Raw genomic sequence first — 15198 nt, 5'->3', positions numbered from 1 at the left:
GTCCTCTGTCCATTTCATCACTGGATTATTTCTTTTTTCGAGTGTTGAGTTTGTAAGTTCTTTATAGATTTTTGTATTCTAACCTTTAATCCAATATGTCATTTGCAAATATCTTCTCCCATTCTATAGGCTGCCTTTTAGGTTTGTTGATTGTTTCCTTAGCTATGCAGAAGCTTTTTATTTTGATGAAGTCCCAGTCTTTCATGTTTGTTTTTGTTTCTCTTGTCTTCAGTGATGTATCTAGTAATAAGTTGCTCAGGTTGATGTCAAAGAGGTTGTTGCCTGTGTTCTCCTCTAGGATTTTGATGTTTCCTGTCTCACATTTAGGTCTTTCATCCATTTTGAATTTATTTTTGTGTATGGTGTTGTTCTTCCACTTGTTGCCATCCAGTTTTTCCCATTACCATTTGTTGAAGAAACTGTCTTTTTTCCACTGGATATTCTTTTCTGCTTTGTCAAAGGTGACTTGATTATAGAGTTGTGGGTCCATTTCTAGGTTTTCTCTTCTGTCCCATTGATCTATGTGTCTGTTTTTGTGCCAGCATTATACTGTCTTGATGACTACAGCTTTATAATATAGCTTGAAATCCAGAATTGTGATAGCTCCATTTTGGTTTTTATTTTTCAGGATTGCTTTGGCTATTTGGGGTCTTTTGTGATTCCATACAAATTTTAGGATTTTTTTGTTCTAGCTCTGCAAAAAATGCTGGTGGTAGTTTAGCAAGGATTGCATTAAACGTGTAGATTGTTTTGGGCAGTATAGACATTTTAACAATGTTTGTTCTTGTAATCCGTGAGCATGGAATACTTTTTCATTTCTTTGTGTCCTCTTCAATTTCTTTTATAAGTGTTCTATAGTTTTCAAGTACAGGTCTTTTACCTCTTTAGTTAGGTTTATTCCTAGGCATCTTATTGTTTTGGGTGCAATTGCAAATGGGATCGATTCCTTGATTTCTTTTTCTGCTGCTTCACTATTGGTGTATAGAAATCCAACAGATTTCTGCACGTTAATTTAATGTCCTGTGACTTTAGTGAATTCATGTATTTTTCTGACAATTTTGGTGAAGTCTTTTGGGTTTTCTGTGTAGATATCATGTCATCTGCAACTAGTGAAAGTTTGACTTCTTCCTTGCCAATTTGGATGCCTTTTATTTATTTGCTGTCTAACTGCTGAGGCTAAGACTTCCAGGACCATGTTAATAATGGTGAGAGTGGACATCTTTTTCTTGTTCCTGATCATAGGGGAAAGGCTCTCAGTTTTTCCTCATTGAGGATGATATTAGCTGTGTGTCTTTCATATATGGCCTTTATGATGTTGAAGTATGTTCCATCTATACCTGCTTTGTTGAGAACGTTTATCAAGAATGCATGCTGTATTTTGTCAAATGCTTTTTCTCCTTCCGTTGACAGAATCATAAGGTTCCTATCCTTTATTTTATTAATGTGGGGTATCGCGTTGATTGATTTGTGAATTCAGTGGGAATTTTTAATGCAGACATGTATTTTACTTTCCTGTTGCCCCAGAATCAGGAACAATGGATAGAAAATCAGTTTAGTGTTTAATTTTATAGCTTCTCAATTACTTAGAAACCCTTGTTACTCGGTTCATTTAATTTATATCAATTGAGTGAGTAATTTTTAGATCTAACTCCTGGCCGTGAACTTAGAGGAAACACAGTTGCTGCCCTGGAGGAGTTTGCAGCTGCTGAGTTGGGACTGTAGCATGACCCCCTCTGGGAGTTGAAAACCAGCATCTGGCTTGGGGCCTGAGGGCGCGAGGTTGGCAATCTGGAAGAATAGCTGGACATAGACCTTGGGAAGGGAAGGGCAAGGACAGACCAGACCATAACTTGCCAGCAATTTTTTGCTGTCTGTTGGCACCTTGAACCAAAACGACCTTCAGAGTGAAATGGCTACTGCTTCCCTGCTGTCTTCTGCATCTCATATGTACTTCCTTTTGGTCAGTTCTAATCTGAAATTATAGAGAATGTGGAAAATATGGTTGTAGATTGGGCAAGTTGATCCAATACAAAATCACCACAGTCTACCCCTTGAGAACTTGGTACCTGGCACATTTGTAAAACCATATATAATCTCCAAGTAAAAACAAAAACATAATTATGCTTCACCTGACAGTGATGTGATTGTCCCCCATATAACATAAAACATGATAAATGCCTCCCCAAAAAGATGAGAAAAAATTGCATATTCCACATTGTTTTCAGGTAATATTCCTCTTTTAACTGAGTCATGCTTCTCCTTTTTGTATTCTGTAACCAAAATACCAAGAAGTAAGGTCAGCCACTATTATCTCATGTTAAAACATTGAGAAATGAGAAGAGGAGAAGGAAAAAATAAAACACACACACACAAATATATATTCATATTAAGTTATGATGGAGGGTGTTCCTGGGGAATGGTTTTTAAGGAAAGGGACTTGTCTATTGATAGGCCAAAGATGAGAAGAAATCGACCAAAGAGCTAATGGAGTGAAATGCCTAGAACACTGCCTGGAGCATACCATATCTCGTCAACTCTAAAATCCCATTGAATGATGATACCTTTATTTTATGTATTGTCAAAAAAAACATGCCAGTTAAACATTATCATTTATTTTTCTAATGTTTATTTATTTCTCAGAGGGGGGTTTATTATTTCTCAGAGCAGAGAGAGTGGGAGACACAGAATCTGAAGTAGGCTCCAGGCTCTGAGCTGTCAGCAGAGTCTGATGTAGGGCTCAAACCCACGAACCACGCGATCACGACCTGAGTGGAAGTCAGACACTTAACTGACTGAGCCACCCAGGTGCCCCTAAACATTATCATTTCAATGATTATAAGATACCAATGAATTTAAGAGATGTTAAATTTTGTTTTAAAAAGTGAGCATTTTGGAATTGATAAAGTAGATGCTCAATAAGTATTTATCAAATATGTGAAAATTAAAGAATGAATATGGGGATGAGGCAGCCACAGATACCTACTTTTCAAATCGAAGGTTAGATAATGTTGTCTTAATAGGTAACTAATAAGATGTGGGATGGTAAATCCTAAACAGAATGGTAGAGAAGATCTATGAACTGGCTTGTTTGACATGGTAGGAAAGAAAGGCAGAGTGGACAGAAGAAGATCCTTAAACCAACTCTTTGACCAGGGAGTCCGTGTAGATGACCAGCCCTGATGTGTTTATGAATGTATTCAGAATGTTACCAGGATTCTTCGAGAACTTTGAAGCTATCACATATGACCTCCTATGAATTGAAGGAATCCCTTCCACACAATTCTAGATAAATGGGTAAAAACAGCCTTTTGGATTGAGAATGAACTTTTTTCTGTCTGTCAGGATCTCTCTTTCTCTACAGAGAATAACCAGAGGAAATGGACCTGTCCCACTGTTTTTTATCGTTTGGCTCTGGCACTTAAAACATCAACATCTCTAAACAAAGCAATTCCATAATTTAGAGAAAGCTGTCAAGGTTTTCACAGGCATGGCAGGATGTGCCCTGGGGTGGAGGACAGAACCTGCTGCAGCATTTATGAAATTTATGGTAAAGGGTTTTCCATGAGTGCCTGAAGTTTAAGGCAGATAAATACCAGAAGACAAATTCTACCAATAATTGAATTACAAAGCCATTATCATGTGCTGAACAGAGCAATTTTATGACTCTATTGTGACAAGATGAAACTTGTTAGAATATTTATGTGCCTGGGAGAGCTTCTGCATCACTAACCCAGAGAACAAACTAGCTCTTCCAGAATGTGCCTCCTATGGGCAGTTAACCTTCCTGTATTCGGAAGCCGAGGAAGACAAGGTGCCTAAGAGAGAGGAACCCAAAGCAGGCACAGTGTACAGGCACATCAGCCGGAGCTTCACATCCACCCTCACACTTCAACAGTTCCTGGGCCAACCGATTTATGTTTTCAGCTGCAGTCAGACGCCTCCCACAGTAATCAGGGCAGCTCTAGAATCAGAAAAAACTCTGGCTGTCCACATGCATTTCTACTTCTAAATAAAGGAAGAGTAAGAACATCTCAGTAATAAGAGCCGCTTTTCCAATCGTATCATTTTTTTAATAGTATAACTTCATTTTTTGTGATTATTGAAATCTATGAATCATAAATTTACACTAGTTGGAATGCTACAGTAGTTTACCCACTTTAGGTGATAGAATGACCTGACCCATCCATTCCATGTGACGCCAACGATTTAGAAAGGCCAGATCACTTTCCTATTTATAGTAGTTTTCTTCTAAGCGAGTACATCTTGGGAGATTTGGGTATAGTTTCCCCCCTAACTTTTTATTTCAAAGTAATTTTAGCATTAAAGAATTGCAAAGATAGAATGGAGAGTTCCCATATCATCTTCAGTCAGCTTCTGTTAAGTTAACATATTTTATGACCATGGAGTAGTATTTACAAAGAAGAAATTAACATTGGTAAAAGGCTGTCAATTTAACTGGAGATTTGGTTTGGATTCCCCCAAAATTTTTACATTAAAAAAATGTCCTTTTTTCCCCAAAATCCCACATGGCACTTATTTGTCATATCTTTTAGTCTCTTTCAATCTGTGGCAGGTCCTCAGACTTTCCTGGTCTTTGATGACCTAGGCAGTTTTGAAGAGTGCTAGTCAGATATTTTTTAGAATGTACATGAAATCAGGTAGTCTGATATTTTCTCATGATTACAGCGTTATAGATTATTTGGAAGAATATCACAGAAATGATGTCCCCTTCTCATGGCATCATATCAAACAATATAGTATATCAATATGTCTTATTACCAGTGATGTTAACCTTGATCACTTAAGGTAGGGTTTGCCAGGTTTTTCCACTGCAGAATTACTGTTTTTCCTGTTCCATACTCTATTTGTTAAAAGCGAGTTACTAAATCCAGTGCATTCTCAAGAGAAAGAGAATTAAGCTCCAACTCTTGGCAAGAAGAGTATCAAAAATTTTGTGAACATATGTTAAAAACACCAAAATAATTAATAAATATTTTGGGAAAGATTCTTTGAGGCTATGCATTTTGCCCACTAATTCTAGTATTCCTCAGTGGATCTTGCCTGTAACAGTTATTTCTGTGGTATTCTGATGGTAATTTCCTACTTCGATCATTTCTTATTATCAGTATTAATTAGAATTCCCCTATAAGGAATAATTGTCCCATCTTGATCATTTATCTATTTATACCATTGGTTAGTGACCAGAAAAGATGGTGAATAAGCCCATCTTATTGGTGTTGTTGTTTCTTTAGATATCTCTGTGCCCTTGTTCTGGGCTAGTTGGAACACAATCCCATTAGGCACTAATATGCCATTAAGGTGCCACTTGCTAATTAAAGGCAAGATCACTCTGTCTAATAGAATCATTTTTAAAGGGATATTTTAGGGTCTGACCTGGGATGAAGATCTCAGAAGGAAATGGATTTTCCTAGTGACACAACTCCTTTATTGGTCCTGGAGGAGGGGATTCCCCTCCACGGTTCTGGGCTTCCCCCAGTTTGTTCAGTTGGGCATCTCACAACATCTTCATCATCAGGAGGGTGACTTGGAGGTACTCATCATCATCAACACACACACACACACACACACACACACAAACACACACACACACACACACACACACTTCTTCCTTTCCCCATCTTCTTTGTCTTCATCAAAGAAAAAGCAAGATTTTCTGCTTCACACCAAAACCCAAACTTCTATAAAAGAGTACTGACCTTTGTTGTTCAATAGTGATTTTAATTACCAAAACAAAGGTACCTGGTTGGCTCAGTCTGTAGAGCATGTGACTCATAATCTCAGGATTGTGAGTTTGAGCCCCACACTGGATACAGAGATTACTCAAAAAAAATTAATTACCAAAAGAAACAATCCAGGTTCCAAACTTAACCTGTTAAAAGATATATGAAAAAGAAAGTACAATAAATGGGTAAACATCCTAAACAATTTAATCCATTTTACAAATGAAAACTTGAATAAAAATCATCTCTGTGGATATGAGGCCCATGAACATGATAGGCAATCTATAAAGAAAAATAAAAGACAAAATGAAAATCTTGAGTCTCACAAATCAGAAATAAAAACAACAAAACAAACAAGATATACAATTTATTAAACTATCACAGGGATAGATTTTTTTAAGAAGATAGTGCTTAGCCTTGGTGAGGCCTTGGGGAATGGACACTGTGTATGCTGTTCTTAAGAGCATAATTTATATAAACTTTCTGGAAGACAATTGGACAGTGTAACAGGAGTCTTTTTTTAATGTTTTTATTTATTTTGACAAAGAGAGAGACAGAGCATGAGCGGGAGAGGGGCAGAGAGAGAGGGAGACACAGAATCTGAAGCAGGCTCCAGGCTCTGAGCTGTCAGCACAGAGCCCAACGCGGGGCTCGAACTCACAGACTGCGAGATCATGACCTGAGCCGAAGTCGGACGCTCAACCGACTGAGCCACCCAGGTGCCCCAATGTGTAGCAGGAGTCTTAAACAAATGTTCATTCTCTTTGAGTTAGTGAAATTCCCTCCTTGAATAATTCTGCCTATTAAAAAATCAAGAGTTTAGAAAGACAGACCAATATTTACCTACAAAGATAATCATCACAGTATTATGTATGGACACTACCAATATTCTGTAGTCAGCCTATCAGTTAAGTAAATTACAGAATACTGGTGCAGCTGGCAAAATAGTATGTTCCAATATTATGGTATGTTATGCTATGTTCCAGTATTATGTTATGCAAAAGTTGTTGTTTTTTTTCTAAAAAGGAATGCCTACAGAAGCAGAGAAAAAGTACCCTAAAAGATCAACAACAAAATGTTAAAGTTGGTTGTTTCCAGATGAACGCACTGTGTGAATGTTTTATTTTCCTTTGTATAGCTTGGTCCGCTTTCCATTACAAGTGAACGCATATTATTTTTACCATTAGATTTCTAAAAGCAGTGTTATTTAAATAAATTATACCAATTACAATAATAATAGAGCATTCAAGGATAATTTCCAGCTGGAGGAATTCAGGGTGGGTGCTGGTGGTGGCTGGAGACAAACAGGAAGGCTTAGTGACCTGCAGAGAAGCCACTGGACAGAAGCTCTCCTTTCCTGCCCCTTTCTTCCTCCTTATCAAGTCTTCACCCTTCCATCCAGGCCTCTTTTGCTCCTTGCCTGCTCTTCCCCCCTCCTCTTTCATGGCTTCTCCTTTCTGCTCCTCTCCCTCCCCTCTATTTTAACTTCTCACTGCTTCCTCTCTTTTCTTTCTGTCACACTGAGATGTTTTTGACTGTAACTTTAGAATTTTCACCCAGAGTGGATTATTAATTTAAAAAAAAACAAAATGTATGTTTGATGCTTTCCATCATCACATTCGTTTCCTCAGCCAGGCAGTTAATACGAGTTCAAAGGCACACTGGCACTGGCCTTCAAAGTATTTTCACGGGGTATCATCGCTGTGTTTGCCCAGTTCCAAATCCCTGGACACCTTGTAATCAGAACTCCAGAAATTCTTTGTAAATAAGCAGAGTACTGGAGAGAGTAGCTGCCATGTGACACCCCAGGAATGTGTGCCCCTGCTGTGATGAATCTGATTTCTTCCTGTGTGTAACTGGATTCTGCCCTTGCTTCCCTCCATACTTACTGACTGGGTTACTTTCCCTTCTCCACTGAGGGACTTGTGAGCTATAGCCTTCTGGGTACTTTTTCTGCAGTGTCAATATCCAGCAGTGTTTTTGTTTCATAATAGGCTCAAAAAGTAAAGCAGAGCTATGAGAATGGTTAAACCAGCCTTAGGTAGGGGCCGGGGACCTACCGGTCCAGTGTAGAAACTAACATTATGTTTCTCAGAAGGATCAGAACTTATTGTCATTTTTCAAGTAACTGCAGAGAAGCCACATAGGGGCCCTGATATTTGAGGATCTAAGCTAGACTTAATTTCCAGGCTAGTTTCAGATTCTAGGATATGGAACCCACACAAATATGCCTAGGTCCACACTACCCTAATGCCCATTAAACATGTTTTAGTCCGTTGGGGTTGCTATAACAAAATACCACAGACTGGATAGCTTATAAACAACAGAAGTTGCTCTCTCGCAGTTTGGGGGGCTGGGAGTCTGAGATCAGGATGCCAGTGATATGGGGGTCTGATGAAGGCCCTCTTGAGTGGGTTACAGGTGGTTGGTTACCTCCTTGCTGTGTTCTCATATGGTAGAATGAGCAAGGGGGCCCTCTCTGGTCTCTGTTATGTGGGCACATATCACCTACCCAAGGCCTCACATCCTAATACCATCTCCTGGAAGTTAGGCTTCAACATAAATTTGGGGTGAGGGGGACACAAACATTCAAGCCATAGCATCGCATAACCCTCGCAGGATGTCACATTGTCTGAAGTTTTCCCATCATCTCTCCTTACCTTTTTGGTGTAAGACACATACATTATCTTTTATATTAATACTATCTTTGCTGAGATACTAAGGAGTAAAAGGAAAATGAATTGTTTTTCATGAGAAGGACCATTGGAGTAAGTTAAGAACCTGGGTTAGTAGTTTCAGTCTTGACACTGTCTGAGTGATGTGGCCTTGGACAAGGTATTTGCTCTCTTGAAGCCTTGGTGTCCTCAATTGTGACATATGGTGTTTGAATTAGTTAACCTGTAACAGACTTTTCATCTCAAGACGATCCCTTAATTTATACTGTTGACGAGAGTGATAGCTTCACCTACTCTTTCTTTAACTCTTCAGAACAGTTTTTTTAATGAAATCTTGTTGCTAACATTCTTTTTTACAGATGATACATAGAACTGTAGAAAAATTAGAAATCCTAAGTTCCTATCTGATTGTGTCATTTATTAACTCTATGCCCTCAGGCAAGTAAATTGCGTTCAGAGCTGCCACTGCCTTTCTCTTATCTCATCATTATTTTTCCTCAGTTTGTGTCATGTGTGAATTTTGTAGACACACAATAGGTATTCTCATCCAAGTTGTTGACAGTTGATGAGCAGGAAGCCAACAAGGGCACAGCCTTGCAAGTCCTGTGTGGTATCGATTCTGCGCTTAACAGATGGACACCAGCCATTGATCAACACCGTATAACAGTGGTGTTTTTGATGTAGTTAAAGCTTCGTATAGTTTGTATATATTTTTCCTACACAACTCTCCAGAAAGGTTGTTATCACCACCTGATAGATATTTATGTTTATTTATACCTTCCCTGCCTTCTGCAATGAAATGGAACATCGTGAAGTGCAGTGACTATCCTGTTTAATTTCACTACTAAACCCTTAACACATTAGAACTTCCTCTGGCACATGGTCCCATATCCAGTAAATATTTGTTTAATTCATTCATTCATTCATTCATTCATTCATTCATTGAAAAACTTAATTGAGAATCACCTGTCTGCCCCTCTGAGGTTTAAATACTAAGGATAATCCAGGAATCCTTAATCTAAATTTTTTTTTAACGTTTTATTTATTTTTGAGACAGAGAGAGACAGAGCACGAACGAGAGAGGGGCAGAGAGAGAGGGAGACACAGAATCAGAAGCAGGCTCCAGGCTCTGAGCCATCAGCCCAGAGCCCGACGCGGGGCTCGAACTCACGGACCGCGAGATCGTGACCTGAGCTGAAGTCAGCCGCTTAACTGACTGAGCCACCCAGGCGCCCCCAGGAATCCTTAATCTAGACCAATAGTCTCCATGGTGATTTACTCGCAGCAGCACCCCAGAGATGTAAAAGATGATTCATTCAGATGTAGGGAGAAGATACTGCATTTCCTGGGTATTTTGCTCCTGTTTTACTTTCTATTTTGTGCATATTTTCTAGAGTTAAAGTGTAAGCATCTTCGTGCATTTCCTCATCTTACAACTAACAAATCATTGTATATTGGCATGTGCTCATTTTTGTTTTCCTTCCTTGGTATGTTCAAACAAAAACTGTGAAGTTTGCTGTTGTTGGACTTCTCTTCTAGAATATAATTTCTCTGAGCCAAATTGTATCCAGCAGCAAAATGCTCAGGTTTCACTTCCTTTACACTTACTTGTTCTTCTCTCTAAAGTCCTTTGCCCTTAACAGAAATGGAAAGAAAGGGGAAGTGGTGAAGTTCTGTCCTCTCCTTGTCTTCTCTTAATATGGCCCCTCTAGTCTCAAGCTGGACATTCACACCTTCCTCCTCTCACTTAGAATTTAAGACCAACGCGCGCACACACACACACACACACACACACACACACCCTTGTGTCTTTAGTGGTGCGTCCTGCCACTGCTCTTCCATAGTATTACCTTCCAAGCACTCTTAGTAAGTTGGTGGCAGAAGTGCAAGTGCTCTGGGGTTCGAGAAAATTCCAGGTCTCCTCTGCATGCTAACCTCACTCATTGCTTCTCTCAATCCCTTTGTGACTTGCACACATCAATTATGTTTCCTCATAGACTTTGTTTTCCAGACTGAATAAACATTCTTACTGTTAATAATAGTACAGGTTTATTATTATTAATTATAAGAATAATGCATAAATACATATTCCTTGTAAAAAATTAAACTACTGATAGGGACAATGATCTCTTTGACTGTCACCCCCAATTCTAAAACCTCTCTCAGAGATGACTACTGTGATAAATTCTGTCTGTGTATTTCCAGTGTTTTCTTTTTTTCCTTTATTATACATTTCTGTTTCAGGTCAATCAGTAGACAATAGGTAGACAAATTGGGTATTTTCATTTAATTTTATGATGTGGCATGGAACAGTCTCTAAGATGTATTAGAGTAAAATTTACAAGTTGCTAAAAGTGCATAGAGTATGATAGCACTACAGTTTAAAAAGGGGGGGGAAGAAGGGGAGCGCTGGGTGGGTCAGTCGGTTAAGCGTCTGACTTCGGCTCAGATCATGATCTCACAGTTTGTGAGTTCCAGCCCCGTGTCGGGCTCTGTGCTGACAGCCCAGAGTCTGGAACCTGCGTCCAATTCTGTGTCTCCTTCTTTCTCTGCCCCTCCTCTGCTCACTCTCTCTCTCAAAAATAAACATTAAAAAAATTAAAACCAATAAAAAGATAAAAATAAACTTTATTAAAGAAATATTTTGAGCTACTCCTTTACCTCAATCCCAAACTGTTGGATCATTTAAAATATACTTCTCTGTATCTCATTGGCTCACTGACTTCTGTTTGGGGACCCCACTGACCATGTAGTCACCTTCTCTGGTGCCTCTCTAGATCCCCTCATCTGTATTCAGGAAACAACAAAGGTAAGGAGAGGGTCCCAAACAATGGGAAGTGAGAAAGTGGGAAATTAATCAATGGTTTTAGAAGCAATGCCATTAAATGAGAGAAAGGGAAAGTAGAGGGAGGGGGAGCATTGTGGCAAGATGGATTTTCCTGACCAATTTAGATCTGGTTGTTTCAATGTCTAGAGAGACATAGTGCTAGTTGTTCAGTATTGCTTTCTGTGTTCGGCTTTGTTTCCACCATGCACTTTGTTTAACAAACATCCTCATCCCCCTACTGCCTTCCTGAGCTTTATGTATCTCTTAACTGAGTCAGATACCCTCTCCATTCCTCACTTTGCTTCTGTAAACACATACACAAGCACATGCACACACACACATTTGTTGCAGATATCACATAACTCAATGGTTGGGCTTCCAGTTGGGGGGAGTAAGGATGGCAAAATGCAGAATGTGATGGGGCTAAGGATGTTGGCCATGTTGATTCACAGTAGCCATTATGCATTTAAAAAACTAAGCACTTATTTTTGTCTGTCTTTCTATTTATTTGTTATTTGTAGCAACTATATTTGGTTTTGGGAAATGAGTGTGACAGTGTGGAGGACAGAAGAAAGCAAGCAAGCATGTTTCTTAGGATTCAGAGAGAGGCTAAAATGACGCTTTTAGGATGCTTTTTATTTACTTTTTCCTAGCCCATTTTCTCCAGAGGGGCAGGAGATGAGACCTCAGGATAAGCTGCTTTGTTCTAGAATAAAAGTTATCGCATTAGCCAGGACTCTCCTGATGACCTTTGTCTTGAGTGCCAAGCTGTGAGGGTTGCAGAAGAGGGAACCCTTGGCTACAGAAGGGGAAGTCAGGGGATCCAGCCACTAATACCTGCCAGCAATTTGTTTCTTCTCCCTGCAGCAGGTAGAATCACTTGCTTCTATGGGCTTTGTTTATGGAGAGAGCCTGTGGGAACATGAATGCTCTTGCAAAACAAAAAGAAAGCAGGGGTTTCCAACTCCCCAGCCTCTGTTACTCTGCAGATCCCTATTCCTTCCTCCTTATGCCATTAGCTGCAATTCTAAATCTGAATAAATAGGTGCTATCCCATCATGGTGTTTATTTTTTAATACTTGCTCTGCGGTTACCCATATCAGGACATTTTGTGGCTCTGCAGCATTTATTGAGCACTATATTAAACTGGTATAAACTCAGACAAAATGCCAAGCGAGTGATAAACTAGTGACATTTCTGAGTTTCTCTGTAGAAAATGTCTGCAAAGGCTGCATTTGGCTGATTGCATTTCAGAAGGCTGACGTTGCACTATATCAGGGACTGATTGTTTTATTTGCATTCTTGGCTTTAGTTACCCTTAGATTTTTATTCAAAAATGATTTCTGCATGTGAACACCACTTTAAGATACTAGAAGCATAGGTGTGAGAGGCTGGCTTTGTCTTGTTTTCAACAACAGAGCTGGATCTAGCATGGCCTGAGGGCCTTCACCTTATACTTTGCCTGCAAGGGGAGACCCACACATAGATAGACTGGGATGGAAGTTCTTTTTAGCTGTTTACAGCCTTGCCCACTTAACTCACTTCATTGGCATTCCATGGCTTTTAGGATCGACTAAAAAGCACAGGGTGCTTCATGAATGGACCCCTGGCTAACTTTTGATTTTACTTCCTACATCTCTACTCTGCAAACGGGTCTGTTTACTTGCTAGTAGATGCCTATATGGGCCATTCTCTCTGACCCTGGGCCTTTTTATCTGCTATTATCTCTAAAAAGAATGTTCTTCCACCTCTTCTGTCCATTGATCATATTACTGCATATCCTTGAAGATTTAATTCATTTACTCTAAAGAGTTCTCAGACCTTCCTTCTCCCACGAGTTCTCAGACCTTCCTTCTCCCACAGGTTCCCATCTGCAAGTAAAAGGTCACTCCTCTTATGTCCTTAGCTAGCACCCTGAGTATCAGAATTCTTGTTACATGGGGTGACTCTCTCCTCTTTAGCTCTAAAGCTCTTGAGAATAGGGAATTTTTAGCCCTTATTCTTAGAATGTTTCACTAAATAAAAAATGGATTTTATTTGTTCATATAGTTGATCTCTGAGCTGTTGACTCTTTTGTCTATTGATATATGATGATAAATAATTTTAATAAATAATTTTTGCTAATGGGGTACCCATGAAATCTCAAGAAACTTTTATTACCAACATTAGTTTTAATTTTCAGATGGATGTTTACATTCCCCACCTACTTCCCAAAATAAGAAAGGGGGAAAAAAAAAAGTGAAGAATTCAGCTGCATTTCAGAGCCCTTGCTATGTACAAGGAAGCTGCTAAGTGCTTTAAGATATATATTCTAGGAAAACCTATTTTAGCCTCGTTTTATCAATAAAAATAGTAAAAGTACAGAGACATTAAGAAACTTGCTAAATTTCGTATATACGAGTACATTGATAGGGGTATCTGGAATCTCCGTCAGCTACGCGTCTGACTTTGGCTCAGGTCATGATCTCACAGTTCACAGGTTCAGGCCCCAGGTTGGGCTGTGTACTGACAGCACAGAGCCTGGAGCCTGCTTCTGATTCTGTGTCTCCCAGTCTCTCTGCCTGTCCCCTGCTCGCACTCTCTCTCTTTCTTAAAAAGAAACATTAAAAAAATAATAAATAAATAAATACATAAATACATTGATAAATGTTTACATGTTGGTTTATACTTCTGCTTTTCTAAAAGCTCTCAGTAAACATTTATTGACTATCTATACATGGCATGCATGGTACCTGGCATGGAAATACAGAAAGGTTTGAGTTTGTGGGTTAATAAGGATAGACGGTGAGGTCACCAGTTGAAGCATAGCCTAATTTATACTATGCCAAAGTATGCGCATCGTCCTGGAAGTTTCTGGAAGGGCAACCAACTTAGCATAGGTGGCATCTTCACTGGAAAGTCTATTTTCAACTTCATGTATCTGCTGCTGAGCCTATAAGAGTGCACAGACTATAAGAGTTAAGAAGGTCTGGGGTGCATATATGTTTTAGAATTAGTGTTTTTGTTTTCCTTAGGGTAAATACCCAGTAATGGAACACTAGATCATATGATAATTCTATTTTTAATTTTTTGTGGAAACTTCATTCTGTTTTCTATAGTGGCTGCACCAATCTGGATTCTCCCAACAGTGCACAATCGTTCTTTTTTTTTTTTCCACACCCTTGCCAACACTTGATTATTTCTTATGTTTTTTTTTCAATTATTTTAAACATGCTGATAGTTGTAAAGTTTACTGCATCATTATTTACAATAGCCAAGATATGGAAGCAACACAAGTGTCCATTGATAGATGAATGGGTAAATATGTGGTATATGTATACTGTGGAATATTACTCAGCCTTAAAAAAAGAAAGAAATGAAATCTTGCCACTTGCAACAACATGGGTGGGTCTAGAGAGTATTATGCTAAATTAAATGTCAGTCAGAGAAAGACAAATACCATATGATTTCACTCATGTATAGAATTTAAGAAACAAATGAACAGCAACAAAAAAAGAAACAAACAAAAAACACTATTAAATGCAGAGAACAAACTGCTGTTTGCCAGAGGCAGGTGGGTGGGGTAATGGGTAAAATAGATAAAGAAGATTAAGAGTACACTTACCTTGATGAGCACTGAGCAATGTATATGACTGTTGAAATATTATATTCAAACTAAATATGTATGTATGTGTGTGTGTGTGTGTGTGTGTGTGTGTGTGTGTGTGTATTTTTTTAATAGAGTTAAGAGCCACCTGGGTAGCTCAGTTAATTAAGTGTCTGACTCTTGATTTTGGCTCAGGTCAGGATCTCACAGTTCATGATCTCATAGTTCACTGATGGCACAGAGCCTGCTTGGGATTCTCTCTCTCTCTCCTTCTCTCTCTCTCTGCCCCTCCCCCACTCATGCTTGCTCTCTCCCTCTCTCGCTGTCTCTCTGACTCTCTGAAAATAAATAAATAAGCATTTTAAAAAA

At 39.0% G+C, this 15198-nt stretch overlaps 1 protein-coding gene and 1 long non-coding RNA gene across 7 annotated transcripts in view; one reads left to right on the top strand and one right to left on the bottom strand.

Annotated features, from left to right (window-relative positions):
* SORCS1 (sortilin related VPS10 domain containing receptor 1) overlaps window positions 1-15198 on the top strand; it is a 508818-nt gene that overhangs the window by 349423 nt on the left and 144197 nt on the right. The window lies entirely within an intron of this gene.
* Window positions 5931-14953, bottom strand: LOC122202240. The gene is made up of 2 exons (XR_006194538.1): window positions 14848-14953; window positions 5931-6023 (listed from the first exon to the last, which is right to left on the bottom strand). It is a non-coding gene; the product is annotated as an uncharacterized LOC122202240 (long non-coding RNA).

The sequence above is a fragment of the Panthera leo genome, chromosome D2 (assembly GCF_018350215.1).
Source record: "Panthera leo isolate Ple1 chromosome D2, P.leo_Ple1_pat1.1, whole genome shotgun sequence".
Classification (NCBI taxonomy): domain Eukaryota; kingdom Metazoa; phylum Chordata; class Mammalia; order Carnivora; family Felidae; genus Panthera; species Panthera leo.
The sequence above is the reverse complement of the archived record's forward strand: the minus strand, read 5'-3'. Positions and strand labels throughout refer to the sequence as shown.